General features: G+C 40.6%; 1 protein-coding gene across 10 annotated transcripts in view; it reads left to right on the forward strand.

The window, feature by feature from the left end:
* The window catches only part of inpp4a (inositol polyphosphate-4-phosphatase type I A), a 161,596-nt gene that overhangs the window by 43,230 nt on the left and 102,275 nt on the right, over positions 1 to 16,091 (forward strand). Inside the window, exon 1 of one of the 10 annotated variants that reach the window (XM_033023230.1) lies at positions 15,969 to 15,987. The exons of 8 other annotated variants lie outside the window; for them this stretch is intronic. The gene's annotated coding sequence lies outside the window, so the exon portion shown is untranslated. Of the gene's footprint in view, positions 1 to 15,968; positions 15,988 to 16,091 lie in introns of those variants that run through there. One more of the 10 variants, XM_033023233.1, reaches the window with a different exon arrangement.

Below are 16,091 nucleotides of genomic sequence, written 5' to 3' on the forward strand. Positions count from 1 at the left end.
AAGTGAGTTTATTGTCATGTGTCCCTGTATAGGACAATGAAATTCTTGCTTTGCTTAAGCACACAGAACATAGTAGGCATTTACTACAAAACAGATAAGTGCGTCCATATACCATAATATAAATATATACACATATCCATTTGATTTGATTAAACTCTATCTGCCATTTATTTATCTCCCCATATCTACAACTGATTCACATTCTGCTATATCCTTTACTATCTACAGCACCATTGTATTGTATTGTCTGCATACTTACTAATTGGCCCAACTACCATTTTGTCCAAATCATAAAAAAACACATCTCCCCCATTACTCTCTATCTTCTATAGCGAAGCCAATTTTGATTCCAATCTACTAAATCACCAGGGATCCCATGCATCTTAACCATCTGGATTGGCATACAATGCAAGACCATGTCAAATGCCGTATTAAAGTCTGTGTCGGCAACATCCACTGCCCAACCATCATCATTCATCTTTGTCATCACCTCGAGAAGCTTAATTAAGTTTTTACGGCATGACTTGCCCTGCACAAAGTCATGGCATTGTTTAATACCAGTTAGTATAGAAAATCGTTGAATTGTAACAATAGGCAATAGGTGCAGGAGTAGACCATCCGGCCCTTCGAGCCAGCACCGCCAGAGAGGGAATACCATGTTCCAGGCAACGAGGAAAATAGTTTACAAAATAATTTCTTAAACACCACGGTTGTAACCGCTTGAAAAATAAGCTCCAGATATTTCAAAAGCAGGACAGGTGGTAAATTATTAACATGGATGTTTTTAAGATCAAATAAGGTTGTAATTTTTTCCAATTATTCTAATTTGTGCTCAATTCACTTGCTAAGAGAGACAACCAATGACTAATAAGGTGCAAATTACAAATGATGATTGAAGAGGCTTGAAGTTGACATTAATCCTCTACTGAATGGAATGATATCTCATAAAATGCATACAGTTTATCTGTTTTTGATGTGTAAAGGAACATTTGCTAACCAGGATCACTTCCCACACAGCAACTGCTATTTCAAATCTCTTGATCCATTTATCTGCAAACCAGATACCAAGTCTGCTAAATTTATTAATATTACAATAAATCAAATATTCATGTTTGAATGTACAAGCCACTCTACGTGACCTGTTTGACTAAAGAGATTAATGATTTAGCGTTTATAACGATGCTTCAATTTTCTGATGTTAATAATTCTGAATTCTGAGGAATTTTATTAGCTTATTTTCCAGAGAACATGCACCAACTATCCTTGTGAGTCAGAAGACTGTGCCATCAGAATGTCTCTCCAGAGATGAGTACATAGTTCAGAATAGCTCATCTATGCGGCACTGCAATGATCTGCTCTCTTGGACTGATTAAACTGGTGCCCAAATTATCCTTTCAAGTGGGCAGAAAAGATTATCTAATGCTGTTCGTAAAAGAGCAAAATGTTTGAGGTCCAAGTCAGCTGTTTTCCCTTAGTTACGTTTAAAGTAGATTTATATATTTTTATTTTGCTCCATCATTTGCTTACCCCTTCTCCAGAGAGATTAGCTCCCATTAACAAGCCATTACCTGCCTTCGTCTGGCACCAGCACCCATCTGCGCCACTTGGTCTCATGGTCTCCAGATCATAACAGATATTCCCTTTGTTCTCTTCACCACTTTCCCCTTCTCTGTAATTTATAACATTTTGTTTTTTTTAGCTTTATCAACCAGATGTGATGACTTTGTTCTGTCCACAGATGCTGAGGGCTTCCAGCATTTTTTGTTTTTGTTTTTAGGTTTCATATCTGCAAATCTTGTGTGTTGAAGCTTACTGTTTGTAAGGTGATTGTCATTTCTCTTTTAATGGTCATGACTACTTTGGCTGTAAACTATTTTAGAAAATGCTGAGATTGTGAAAGACTTTGTAATGAGTGGACATCATAATACAACACATATTTATTAAAGTCCATTTACAGCATTGGTCTGCAGAACGTTACAGTACCTAACAGCTCCTCTGACCGAATTACGTAAGGAAGCTCTTGGTAATGTAAACAGCATATTTTGTTAGTAATTCTGTAATGTAAACAGCATATTAGGAGGAGCAACTACTACCAAACACTACAATTGGTTAGTAGGAAATGACAACGAGCCCCAAAGTATTTGAATTTCGTGCAAGAGAAAACCACTGCAAGTATTTCTTTTTTAATCTGGGCGTAACGTTGTTCAGTATCAGTTAGTGTGCGAGAGACATAAGAAACAGGCTTGCAGTCGCCATCGGCATAAGTCTGCAGGCAAGCAGCACCAGGTCTGTACTGGGATGCATCACATGTGAGCGTTACGAGTAACACCAACGCAAAATAGGACAGAGTAGGTGCGCTGGCCAGCTGCGACTTGAGGATATCAAAAGCTCTTTGGTGCTGAGGATACCAGGACAATGCAGTGTCCTTGTGCGACAGTTCCCGCAGGGGGGCAGATATATCACTGAGGTTGGGAATAAATTTCCCCAGGTAGTTGACCATTCCAAGAAACCTTTGTAGAACCGTAACGTCAGTAGGAGCTGGCATTTCGTTGATAGCAGCGGTCTTCGATGGGTCTGGTCTGAGACCATCACTTGTACAAACATGTCCGACGTAGGTAACTTCCGGGACCCCGAACTTGCCCTTCAGGGGATTGAGTTTGAGCTGGGTGTCTTTGGCATGGTCTAGCACTTTCTTCAGATTAGCGTCATGCTCAGCCAAGTCGTGCCCGCAAACGAGAAAGTCATCGTGCGCTGGAAAACCTCGCTGGCTAAGTTGATGCCAAAGGGCATTCTCAGGAATTTGTAACGGCCGAAGGGGGTGCCAAATGTAGTATGGTTGGACGAGTCTGGGTCCAGCAGAATCTGCCAAAACAAACTTTTGACATCCAAAACAGAGAACACTGATGCGTTGCCTATTTGAGAGGCAACCTCCTCTACCGTACCATAGTGCGGGCATTTGATAGCTGTGTTGAGATCCCTGGGGTTTATGCAGATACGGATTTCCTCCTTTTTTTCCCCTCGCAACCACCATGGTGGAAACCCAGTCATATGGGTCAGAAGCTTCAGCAATGACACCCATGGAGACTATCCGCTTGAGTTCATTGTGTACTCTGTCACGCATGGCATGCGGAACACTATGTGGTGCTCGAACCACAGGAGTGACGTTAGGATCAACGGCGATGTTGTACTTGAGGGGCAGCTTGCCCAGCTCACCGTTAAATAGTTCTCTGTATTGAGAGAGTATTTGCTGAGTGGGGCCCCCAGCGGGAAAGAATTGATGGACAGCGCGGCCAAAGTATACTTGGCCTAGATCGTGGCATGCATTGATACCAAGCAGAGTTTCAGAATCCCTCTTGACAATATAAAACTTTAGGGTTTGAGGCTGCGAGTCTATGATGCAGTTTAAATCACTTTGTCCAGGCGGGTGTAGAACATCACCCCCGTAGGCCTGAAACGTGGCATGGGCCTTTTCAACATGTTCAGCATTATGTATTTTTTTAAACTCAGATAACGAGATGACATTGCATTTCGCGCCGGTATCAATCTTTGCAATTACAGGCCTGTTATTCACAAACATGGTTACCTCAGGGTCAAGTTGCTCGGTTTAGCAAGGAAGGAGAGAGTGGATGGCTGAACTGTTATCTTCCCTTTCAGAGAGCTGAGTGGAGGATGGCACCTCAAGCTCCCGGCTTTTTTAATCAGCAGACTAATGTTGTAACAGGTGCAAACTCGGCCTTGAGACGGATTGAGTCGCACAGGAATGGCAATATTTTGCAAAGTGGTTGAATTTCTTGCAGAAATGGCAAATTTTACCATGAGCAATACATAACTCCTGACCTGGAGCATGAGAATAGTTACAATTAGGACATCGAGCAGCAGAACTTCGCTGCTGCCAGGCAGGGGAAGGCTGAGGATGCTTGTTACGATAGGAGATGCCTGTAAAATTAACACTATACTGGGAACGCTGCCCAGAGGTCACAGACTTAGTGTGAGAAACCGTTATCGCAGCAATCCGACAGGCGTGTTTGGCTTGATTAAGAGTTAGTTCAGTATTACGAAGCACTTCGTCTCTCCAACGAGTTTGACGTGGATCAGTTCATCGCATAAATCTCGAAAATGACAGCTTGCTACATGTGTTTCAAGTCGCTAATAAAACATTCTATCGGCTCGCCAACCTGTTGCGTATGAGCAAAAAACTTGGTACGTTGGATAACAGTTCGAGGGGTGGTCACACAGCTGTCTAAACTTTGCAAGTAGGACAGCAGGGTCATCAATCGTTTCTGCAGGCACTAGGATCTGTCCGTTTGCATCTAAAACAGCAGGCTCAAAAGTAAAACGGTCGGCATGTTTCATTGCCTCAGGACCAGCCAGGTTTAGTAGCACAGAAGCACGTACAACTGGAGGATCGTTGCAATGAACGATGCGAATGTAGTCACGCTCGAATAGGCGCCAGCGTTCAGCACTGTCAGACTCAAAGATCAGAGGACTAAGACGGCGAGACGAGTTTGCCATGATAGAGTCCACTTTCAGCATTAGTCTGCAGAACGTTACAGTACCTAACAGCTACTCAGACTGAATTACGTAAGCAAGCTCTTAGTAATATAAATTGCATATTAGGCGGAGCAACTACTAACAAGCACTATAATTGGTTAGTAGGAAATAACCAATCTACAACTTTATATAAGTGCAAGTCATTACAAAATGGTTTCCAGAGCATTGAACTCCCTTAAAGAGTTTAGAGATAAAGTATTCTAGAAAAAATTGCAGATGGTTTATTTGGGTAATTTAACATTCAGGTGCTTTTTAACTGCAGTTCAGCTCTTTGTGATGAATAAGCATATTAATTACTTAGTTAAAAGATGGTCCCCGAAAATATGCCTCTTAAGTATTTTGACAAGGAATCAGCCTTGAAGTTGGTAGGTCTTAGTTTTGGGTATCTAATAATTAAATGTATTTACGCTATACAAATGTTTTTCATGTCTAATGACATCTGAAAATATGGGAAAATTACAAGATCTGTCGGTATCCCCATCACTGCCTCCTCCAATGAGATGTTTCCTGCATGGCAGTGTGGATTAGAGGCACAATGGACCATCATCATGTATCAACTTTTTGGGCCTCATCTCGGAGGAAGGATGTGTTGGCATTGGAGAGGGTCCAGAGGAGGTTTATGAGAATAATTCAGGAGATGATTAGTTTGATGTATGAGGAGCATTTGATGGCTCTGGGCCTATACTTGTTTAGAAGGATGAGGGGGCATTTCATTGAAACCTACCGAATAATGAAAGGCCTCGATATAGTGGATGTGTAGGGGATGTTTCCACGAGTGGGAGGTTCTAGGACCAGAAGGCACAGCTTCAGAATAAAAGGACATGCCTTCAGAATGGAGATGAGAAAATGTTTGGGACACATGGCTTCACAGGCGTTGTAATTGCTCAGGTGTGTTTAATTGTCTCCATAATGCGATAAGAGATAATGCGATGAGATAATGCGAGTGTCTCCATAAGAGAGCTCTCAGCACCAAGCCTTTCCTCCAGTCTTTCCATCACCTTTGAAACTATTAATGCTGTTTATCAACATGAGGACCAAAGTCGTGCCAATGAAAGTCAAAGAAGCCATTATGAGACTGAGAAACAAGAATAAAACTGTTAGAGACATCAGTCAAACCTTAGGCTTACCAAAATCAACTGTTTGGAACATCATTAAGAAGAAAGAGAGCACTGTTGAGCTTACTAATCGCAAAGGGACTGGCAGGCCAAGAAAGACCTCCACAGCTGATGACAGAATAATTCTCTCTATACAAAGAAAATTCCCTAAACAACTGTCCAACAGATCAGAAACATTCTTCAGGAGTCAGGTGTGGATTTTTCAATGACCACTGTCCGCAGAAAACTTCATGAACAGAAATACAGAGGCGACACTGCAAGATGCAAACCCCTGGTTAGCCACAAAAATAAGATGGCCAGGTTACAGTTTGCAAGAAGTACTTAAGAGCAACAAAGTTCTGGAAAAAGGTCTTGTGGACAGATGAGACGAAGATTAACTTATATCATAGTGATGGCAAGAGCAAAATATGGAGGAGGCAGGGGCGGAAAAATCTGGGGGGGCCAGAGGGGACACGTCCCCCCCCCCCCCCCCCCCCCCCCCCCCCCCAAGTTTTTGTAATCCCGATTTTAAAATCTCTGTTTTTAGCGCTGGATTGAGCCTCCAAAGCTTCCGCGCGCGCGTGTGAGTGTGCGCATGCGCGCGTGGCCGCCAAAAAATTGTGTCCCCCGTCCCCTCCATGTTTTGATAGCGAGTTCTTGGGAGGAGGGAAGGAACTGCCCAAGATCTAAAGCATACCACATCATCTGTGAAACATGGGCATGTATGGCTGCTGAAGGAACTGGCTTACTTATCTTCATTGATGATACAACTGCTGATGGTAGTAGCATAATGAATTCTGAAGTGCATAGATACATCCTATCTGCTCAAGTTCAAACAAATGCCTCAAAGCTCATTGGCCGGCAGTTCATTCTGCAGCAAGACAATGATCCCAAACGTGTTGCGAAAGCAACAAAGGAGTTTTTCAGGCACTGTATTTCCTGTACTCGTTACTAGTTGTGTTGGTAAGACAGCCGGAGATGTAATTATACTTTTTCAATGTTGCTAAAATAAAAATAGTGGTTTTTAAATCTGCAGTAATGTTACAAGGAATCTCTGCAAGACAAACCTAATTTAGATTTTTGAGCAAATTAATATAATGGAAATATAATGGATATTTACCAAATAATGTTTGATTTTAATTTCATTTAAAATCTATAATATTAAAGGGTCCTAAAGTTTAACAGTTCAGAAACAGGCCCTTCAACCATTCAGCCCACCACGTCCATGCTGACCTTTTTGCCCTTAAATACTAATCCCATTTTCCTGTATTAGGCATCCAGGACTCCAGCAATTTTGTGTACCTTCGATCTTCCAGCATCTGCAGTTCCTTCTTGAACACTTCCTGTATTAGATCTTTTGTATTGTATGACTTGGTTGTTTGAATGTTTCTTAAATGTAATAATTGTATCTGACTCCGCCACCACTTCTGGCAGAGAGTTCAAGATATCAACTAGTTTGTGTTTAGGTAACCTTTCCCTTGAAATTCCCTTTTTAATATTCTTCCTCTCGCCTTAAACCTATGCCCTTTTTTTGATAAGCCTATGACAGGAAAAAGACTTCCAAGTACCTTGCCCTTAGTTGACACAAGGAGCTACAATGCTGGTTTACGAAAAAATGACACACATTTCTGGAGTAACTCTGTGGGTCAGGCAGCATCTCTGCAGGTTATGAATAAGTGACATTTCTTTGAGAAGGATCCAAACCTGAAGCTTTGACTATCCATGCCCTCCAGAGATGCTGCGAGACTTGTTGAGTTACTCCAGCACTTTGTGTCTTTTTTTTAACCCTATCCTCAGTACACTATAAAGCAGCCAATATCATCAAAGACCCACACCACTGCACATGTTTTGTACTTTTTCCATTTTATATGTGTAGTGAATGACAAAAATATAAAGAGGTAGATTAATTGATGTACACAAAATGTTCCTCTAATATTAGGGTCGGATGGAACTGCAAATGCTGGTTTAAACCAAAGATAGACACAAAAACTAAAGTAACTGGGTCAGACTGAATTTCTGGAGAAAAGGAATAGGTGACGTTTCGGGTCAAGACCCTTCTTCAGATTGAGAGTTGGGGGAAAAGAGATGCAGACGGTGGTATAGAGAGATATAGAACAAATGAATTAAATATATGCAAAAAAGTAACGATGATATAGGAAACAGGCCAGCGTGTGTGCTAATATTGGGCACTGCACAAGGTGTTCATCAGCAGCTTATGAGCTAAACAAATGCTGCAGTGTTTTTCCTGGCTTTGGACTGTTGTGTAAGATCTCTGCAAATGAAATCTTTAAACATGCAGAGTAATATAACTACATTTGAAATGCAGCCGTAGTGTTTGAAGGAACTTCCATGGATTGATTCTGCTGAGAATTTTAACAAGTCATAATATCTATATTGAAACCAACTCTGCTTTGCTATTTCATACTCTTTCACTATCTCATGTGAGGTAAGGAGGCTATAATGGAATATATATAATTTAACTTAGTTGGCTAAGAGTTGGCAAATTGTGTATAAGGCGGGAAAATGTGACACTGCAATTTGGCACAATTCAAAAAAATTTATATGTTGCGAAATAACAGGATGTCCAGATATTTTTTCTTTACAAACCACAAAGAAAAAATACCCAATTTAAATTTTCTGATGGAAACTGCATTTTAAATGTGCATATTTTGAAGATTTATTTTTAGAATGCGTTGCAGATTCTCATGTGCTATATGTTTAAATATGTCAAAAGGAAAACTGTCTCAGATGCACTGTAGATTTCTGATTGAATTGAGTTTCAGTCATTTTGTAACATCAAGTATTTCATGTTGGGGTGTGGCAATAGATCAATGACGTGACAGAACTGTGCATTGTTTGCTTTGCTTACTATGTTACTAACTTGGAGGACTGATCATATTTGCTTTCATCTTCAGAGACATCTGTTGTGTGCATCATTTGTGCTCTGGTGCACAAAGCACTAAGTGATGCTGCGATTGGTTGTTTGTACATTGATGTAATTTGTACATGAAAGAGCATGGTGTGCTCCCAGAAACAATTTCATCTTTTGTCTCAATATATCATTTGAGAAAGAGAATAATGCTGCATGTCTAGTTGATGCCTATGATGCCAATTTGTGTGACTGCCTGCAACATAAGACCTTTGTAAAGGCCCTTTCCTTGTATACCAGTTATATGGTATATAACCTTTTAGAAGCTATTATTAAATATATTATTACAAGGCACTTGGAATAGTTCAAGGTAATCATAGTCAACATGTTATGAAAGGGAGGTCAAGGGAAAGAGAACATTTGTTTCATCAAATATTTGAAGTTCTTTGAAGAAGTAGCTTGGAAAGATAAAAGGGAGCTGGTATATGCTGTACTTAAATTTCCAAAAGGCATGAAGTGCTTCATAAAAGGGTATTGGGGAAAATAAAACTTCATGGTTTGTGGAAACATAATGTCGTGAATAAAAGATTATCTAACCACCAAGAAAACAAAAATGTACTTTGCACGTTGGCAATATATGACATGTTCTGTACCACAGGGATTGGTGCTGCAACCTCAAATGTTTGCTGTTCGTATGAATGGACCAAAGGTATAGCTGCTAAATTTATTGATGATACAAAAATAGGTAGGAAAGTAAGTTGTGAAGCTGAGGCAAGGAGGCTATAATGGAATATATATATAATTTAACTTGGTTGGCTAAGAGTTGGCAAATCGTGTATAAGGTTGAAAAATGTGACACTGTGCATTTTGGCACAATTTAAAAAGATATGTAAATAGTGAGAGATAACAGGATGTCCCGATTCTTCTGCATTGCAGAGCTCTAAGTGCAAGATTTGCAAAAGTACAGCAAGTAATTGGGGAATTTAATAGAATATTTTTTGTATATATGGAAATTGAATATAAAAGTCAGAAGGTTTTAGTCGGGCATTTATGAGACCATAGTTCTATCCAGTACTGGTTTTATTTAAAATAATATTAGTAGATTGATACTGGAATGGCTGAGAACTTGGACAGGCTAGGCATGAAAATGCTGGAGTTCAGAAGAGTGAGAGGTGTTGAATAAAATGCAAGATTGAGGGTAGATAAGAGGAAGTTTCCTTGTGGGAAAATGTAGAACTGGGGTAAGCGTTTAAACATGCTGGGCCTACCTATCCAAGGCAGAGATTAAGTAATTTTTATCCTCTGAGTATCTGTCAGTCTTTTGCAATAACTCTGTTGTTTGTGATGCATATAAATGATTTGGACAAAAATATAGATGGGGTGATTAGTAAGTTTGCAGACAACAAAACAAACGTGGAATTGCGGATTGTGAGGAAGTTTGTCAAAAAAGTCTTCAGTATATAGACCAGTTAGAAATATGGGCAGATATGTGGCAGATGGAGTTTAATCCAGTCAAGTGACGTGTTGTACTTTGAGAGGTCAGATGTAAGAGGAAAATATGCAGCAAATGGCGGTATCCTTGGAAGCATTGATGTATGGAGTATGTATGGCACTTTCCACAGCCTCCTGAAAGTGACAACACCAGTAAAGAAGGCATTGGTCGGGGCATTGCAAATAAAAATTGGTAAATCATGTTGCAGCTATATAATGCATTGGTTGGGTAATGTTTGGAGGATTGTGTGCAGTTCCTGTCACTGATTACAGGAAGATTATGGAAGTTGTAGAGAGGGTGCAGAAGATGTTGATCAGTATGTTGCTTGCATTGGAGTGTATTGGCTATGAAGAAAGTTGAGCCAACTTAGATTGTTTTCACAGCAGTGTCAAAGACTGAGGAGCAACCTGATAGAACTATATAAATCATAAGAGCCATAAATAACAAGGATAATCTTTATCCCAGGTAAAAAGCTAAAAATACTGGAGGGAATAGTTTAAGGTTTGTGCCAGAAAGTAATAGGTGCTTGGAACATGCTAGCAGGGGGAAGTCGTGGAAGCAGATACAGCGACAACGTTTAAAAAGTGTATCGACAGACATTTGTACAGACAGAGAATGGAGGGGTGTGGACCATGTGATGACAATGGTGCTGTTAAAATTGGCATCATGGTCAGTACAGACAATGTGGGCTGGAAGGCCTGTTCCTATGCTGCACAGTACTATATGTTATTTGCATATTTCAAGGTGTATATTCATGATAAAAAGGCGTGTGAAAAGTAGACAGGAGTGCAGATTTACTATCAAAATAGCTGTAATGATATTATGTCTGGGCAGACTCAAATGACAGTGACCCATTCCTTGGTCATATGTGTAATATGGATTCATGATAAATAATTGGCCTGGAAGACTGAAATCGGTTCAAAAGCTTGCACTGATAATGAGAAGTATAATACTTGTGACAATGTCTAGCCTGTACAAACAACATTTTTATTTATGCAAAGTAACAGAGAGCAAACAAGATATCTGACTTTTTTTGCATATGGAGCGAGGTCCAAATTTTACATTAAGTAGAATAGGGCTGTTTACTTAGTATTGATACAATTATATTGGGGCCAGCTTAATGCTGATTAGGCAGTAGTCAGTCCAAGGACAGCTGATTGACAACTTGACAAAATAGCCATGTGGCAACTTAAATTAATCTGGATCTCACACTCTTCCCAACTGATGTCTAGAAATTTGCCAATTAAAGGGCTCATACATGAATTTGCACTCCAATTGTTTACATCGGAGAAGAAGAGGATATGCCAGAGGATCTAAGGAGAAGCCAGTGACCACCTTCAAGAAGAGGAATGTTCACGCAGGCAAACTGCAGAGTGGGGTCTCCCAGTTGTCTGCCACTGGGAAAGTCACTGCTCGGGCCCTCCTCAGCTGCCTCCTCCCAGTGGCTAAAGAACTGCTTCCTGAATTGCAGTGGGCACGACCTTCATTGTGTGACAGATTTAAATCAAAGCGCAGGAGGAGCAGCACTAAGCACTAAGCACTAAAAACTTCACTGAAGCCTTTGACTTCATCAAATTCATTAGAAGGGTAAGCGACCCAACATCATTGTCCCCTCCCAGGCCTGCATTGAGGCTGCATTGGGCAGGCCATGTCATTCGCATGCCCGACATCAGACTCCTGATAGGGATGCTCTATGCAAAGCTCTATTATCAGAAGTGATTAACAGACAGAGAGAGGAAAAGATTTAGATTTTCTCAAAGCTTTCTCGAAAGAGTGCAAACCTCACTGACCCGAGGAATACTCTTTCCACATTTAGAGCAGACTGGATGGTATTGAGAACCTTGAATCTATGCATCAGGAGCACAGGGAAGCCGTGTGTAGCTATCAGAATTAGCACACCACCCACCTCTCAGCCTCCCTGCTGCATCCGGCATCTTGTGTAATTTTTGTGGAAAAGTTTGTGGTCTCCACATTGGCTCGTCACTCATCTCAAAACCCACAAGACCAAAATGAAAGCGTCATTCTCAGCCCCAAAGGCCTGCCTAGGAGTAAGATAAAGCTAGTTTAAAACATTGGTACTATTTAGTGAAACTTATACTGGATAATATATTTGCAAAGTGATATTTTTGGAACATACTCCCAAGGTATAATTTTATTTCTTATATATCTGCCGCCCTTGCCAATAAGGTTGCATCGCTACCACCTATTGGTTCAGAATATTCTGCCACAAACTATCTGTATGTAATAAACTGCATGCCTTTTAATGATGAATAACCCTGACACCTTTTAGTGTAACTTTTGATTTTAATTTGGCCACAAGTTCTTGCATTTATTTACAGGTGGTTACATAAGTTTTAGACCACAGCCCAATTTACAGCTACTTCATAGAAATGAGCACAAGGAAACAATTCATCCTGGACAAGTGGCCTCTGGCAGTATTTATACTCCACAGAAGCTTATTCCACTCGAATTACCTCTTTCTTTAAACCCCTTTGTGCTCGTCCCTTCTTCATGAGCACATAAACATGTTCGCATTGCTAATTGACCAATTGTTTTGAATGCGTTCGGTCCTTTTAATAAGTAAAATATTTTTCCATAGAAACAATAAATTGAACAAAGTTTGAAAAAGTATGGCTGAAGTCGTAGCAAAAGCATCTACACTCTCCTCAAACTTTATCAGATTCAGATTAGTTTATTGTCATATAGAAACATAGAAAATAGGTGCAGGAGTAGGCCATTCGGCCCTTCGAGCCTGCACCGCCATTCAATATGATCATGGCTGATCATCCAACTCAGTATCCTGTACCTGCCTTCTCTCCATACCACATGATCCCTTTAGCCACAAGGGCCACATCTAACTCCCTCTTAAATATTGCCAATGAACTGGCCTCAACTAGATTAGATTAGATTAGATATAATTTATTGCCACACAGCCAGGCTGGTGGAAATTTGGGTTGTCTGCAGCGATACAAAACTACATTCTGAGGCAGAGAATTCCGGAGATTCACCACTCTCTGTGTGAAAAATGTTTTCCTCATCTCGGTCCTAAAAGATTTCCCCCTTATCCTTAAACTGTGACCGCTTGTTTTGGACTTCCCCAACATCGGGACCAATCTTCCTGCATCTAGCCTGTCCAACCCCTTAAGAATTTTGTAAGTTTCTATAAGCATATGAAAGTCCTGACATCCCAGGAATCAGTCTGGTGAACCTTCTCTGTACTCCCTCTATGGCAAGAATGTCTTTCCTCAGATTAGGAGACCAAAACTGTACGCAATACTCCAGGTGTGGTCTCACCAAGACCCTGTACAACTGCAGTAGAACCTCTCTGCTCCTATACTCAAATCGCCTTCTTCACTGCCTGCTGCACCTGCATGCCTACTTTTAATGACTGGTGTACCATGACACCCAGGTCTCGTTGCATCTCCCCCTTTCCTAATCGGCCACCATTCAGATAATTAGTCTACTTTCCTGTTTTTGCCACCAAAGTGGATAACCTCACATTTATCCACATTATACTGCATCTGCCATGCATTTGCCCACTCACCCAGCCTATCCAAGTCACCTTGCAGCCTCCTAGCATCCTCCACACAGCTAACACTGCCCCCCAGCTTCGTGTCATCCGCAAATTTGGAGATGTTGCATTCAATTCCCTCGTCCAAATCATTAATATATATCGTAAATAGCTGGGGTCCCAGCACTGAGCCTTGCGGTACCCCACTAGTCACTGCCTGCCATTGTGAAAAGGACCCGTTTACTCCTACTCTTTGCTTCCTGTCTGCCAGCCAGTTCTCTATCCACATCAATACTGAACCCCCAATACCGTGTGCTTTAAGTTTATATACTAATCTCTTATGTGGGACCTTGTCGAAAGCCTTCTGAAAGTCCAGATATAACACATCCACTGGTTCTCCTTTATCCACTCTACTAGTTACATCCTTGAAAAATTATTTAAGATTCGTCAGACATGATTTACCTTTCATAAATTCATGCTGACTTTATAAATTCTTAGTTTGCATGGAGCACATAGATTAAACAATAAACAAATACATACCACAATAAATGCGACCACAAATACAAAACAGCAGAATAGTGTAAAGATTGTCGTGCAATCTGAAGTAGTACAAAAGATTCTGAAGTGCAATATTGGAGGAACTAAGTGAGGAAGAGTTGAGGGTAATGTGGCTGTCCCACTGTACGAGCTAATTCAAGAGCTCTCCCGAGTTTAAAAATAAAATCAAACTCGTGGAAGCACGTAGAATGTACATAGCGGGTATGTCGGAGTTTGGGACGTAATTCTCCGAGTTCGAAAGAGGAAACTCGGGAGAACTCTTGAATTAGCTCGCACAGTGGTACAGCCCCATAAGGATCTGGCAGCACAGGGGAGTATGAAAGAGCTGATTGGTTCAGGAATCTCATGGCAGTGACAAAGAACCTGTTCTTGAGTTTGAATGTTAGTACTTTCAACCTCTTATATCTTCTCCCAGAAGGTAGAAGAAAGAAAAGGCGGGTAGACATCCTTGACAGTACATCCAGCCTTCCTGATGCGACACACCGTGAAGAAGGACTGGATAGAAAGAAGTGATGAGCCTGTGATGGACTGGGCTGTGCTCACCACCCTCTGCAGGTTATGGAAGTCAAGAGCAGAATTTAGTTTAGAAAGACAGCACGCAAACGGGGCCCTAAGGCCCATTGAGTCTGCGCCGACCAGCGATTCCCGTATATCAGCACTTTCCGACACGCTCGGGACAATTTACAATTTTTACCGAAGCCAAATTAACCTCCAAACCTGTGCTACTTTGGAGTGTGGGAAGAAACCGAAGCACCTGGGGAAAATCCACACAGTCACGGGGATAACATACAAACTCCATCTAGACGGCACCCTTAGTCAGGATTGAACCCGGGTCTCTGGCGTTGTAATATGCGTGCTGCACTAGAGCATTTGCCATACCATTCTGAGATGCTTTCCCATCAAAATACTTTATGTAGCAGCACTGCAGAAGTTGTCCTGATCACATCATAACTCCACTTGATGTTCACTGTATCAGTGTGAAGTTACCAAGTGATATGGATGCCAAGATACTCTTGCAATCATTAAGGTTGCAATGCTGAATCATTAAGTTTGAGACACTTTGATGTTATTTGCTGCGTTCAAAGTTATTGTGCCCCTTCTCCTGTGAAAGTTCTCAAAATTGTAAGTTTTCTAAAAATAATTATCTTCTTAATGTGTGTAACTGATAGCTGAGAATATAATCAACCTTGGTCATGAAAGGCTTTACAGCTGAATAGTTTACTGACACTTAAAGCCTAAATGAATAATCGCCTTTTGAGCAATACTTAGCTGTTTGTGAGTCATATTTTCAGAGATCTTAAAAATTGCTGAACAAAGTGGTTTAAAAAAAAGTTCTGTAGAAAATACAAAATGTATGAATCTATGTCATAACTAATCAAACAGTTGTAAGAAATAACTTGACATAGATTTTATACAAAAAAATAATTTAGAGCATTTAGTGAAACTAAATCAGTTGAAATTAGAATTGACATCTGTTTTATTGTAGTTTTCCACCTGTTTAAATAAGTATAGCTTTAGTAAGAAAGTGCAGTTTTTCTCACCATCACATAAATGAATGGTGTGACACGGTGCCAGCCTCTTTCAACCTTCTACCAAAACGAGCGCGCCAGTAAAATTGTTTGGGCCGCTGTCACGTGAACGCACTTGTTGGTCTCTGATTCAATTAGTATTATGTAAATGCTAATATCCTCAGTTTGAAGTAGTTCTGGCAGGGTAGTTTAGTGGGAAGCAAATGTTGGACACATGAGCAAAAGATTGTTTCCTGCCTCATTGTGAAGGACTCAATGTATTGGCTAAGCGTTCTTTGCTTGTGGATGTATTGCACTGAAATACATGGAAGATGCAGACGTTGTTTTAATCTGAAGAGTGACACTATACTATTGTACGAGGCAAACATCTGCAGCTTTGCCATGTAAGTGAAGCTTTCTTGTTTTGACTGTGTAAGACCGGCTAAGGATTTTTAATGGTTAAAGGAACTGCACGTTAATTGAAAGAAGTATAAAACTAAGTCCAAAC

The sequence above is a fragment of the Amblyraja radiata genome, chromosome 6 (genome assembly GCF_010909765.2).
Source record: "Amblyraja radiata isolate CabotCenter1 chromosome 6, sAmbRad1.1.pri, whole genome shotgun sequence".
In the NCBI taxonomy this organism is placed as follows: domain Eukaryota; kingdom Metazoa; phylum Chordata; class Chondrichthyes; order Rajiformes; family Rajidae; genus Amblyraja; species Amblyraja radiata.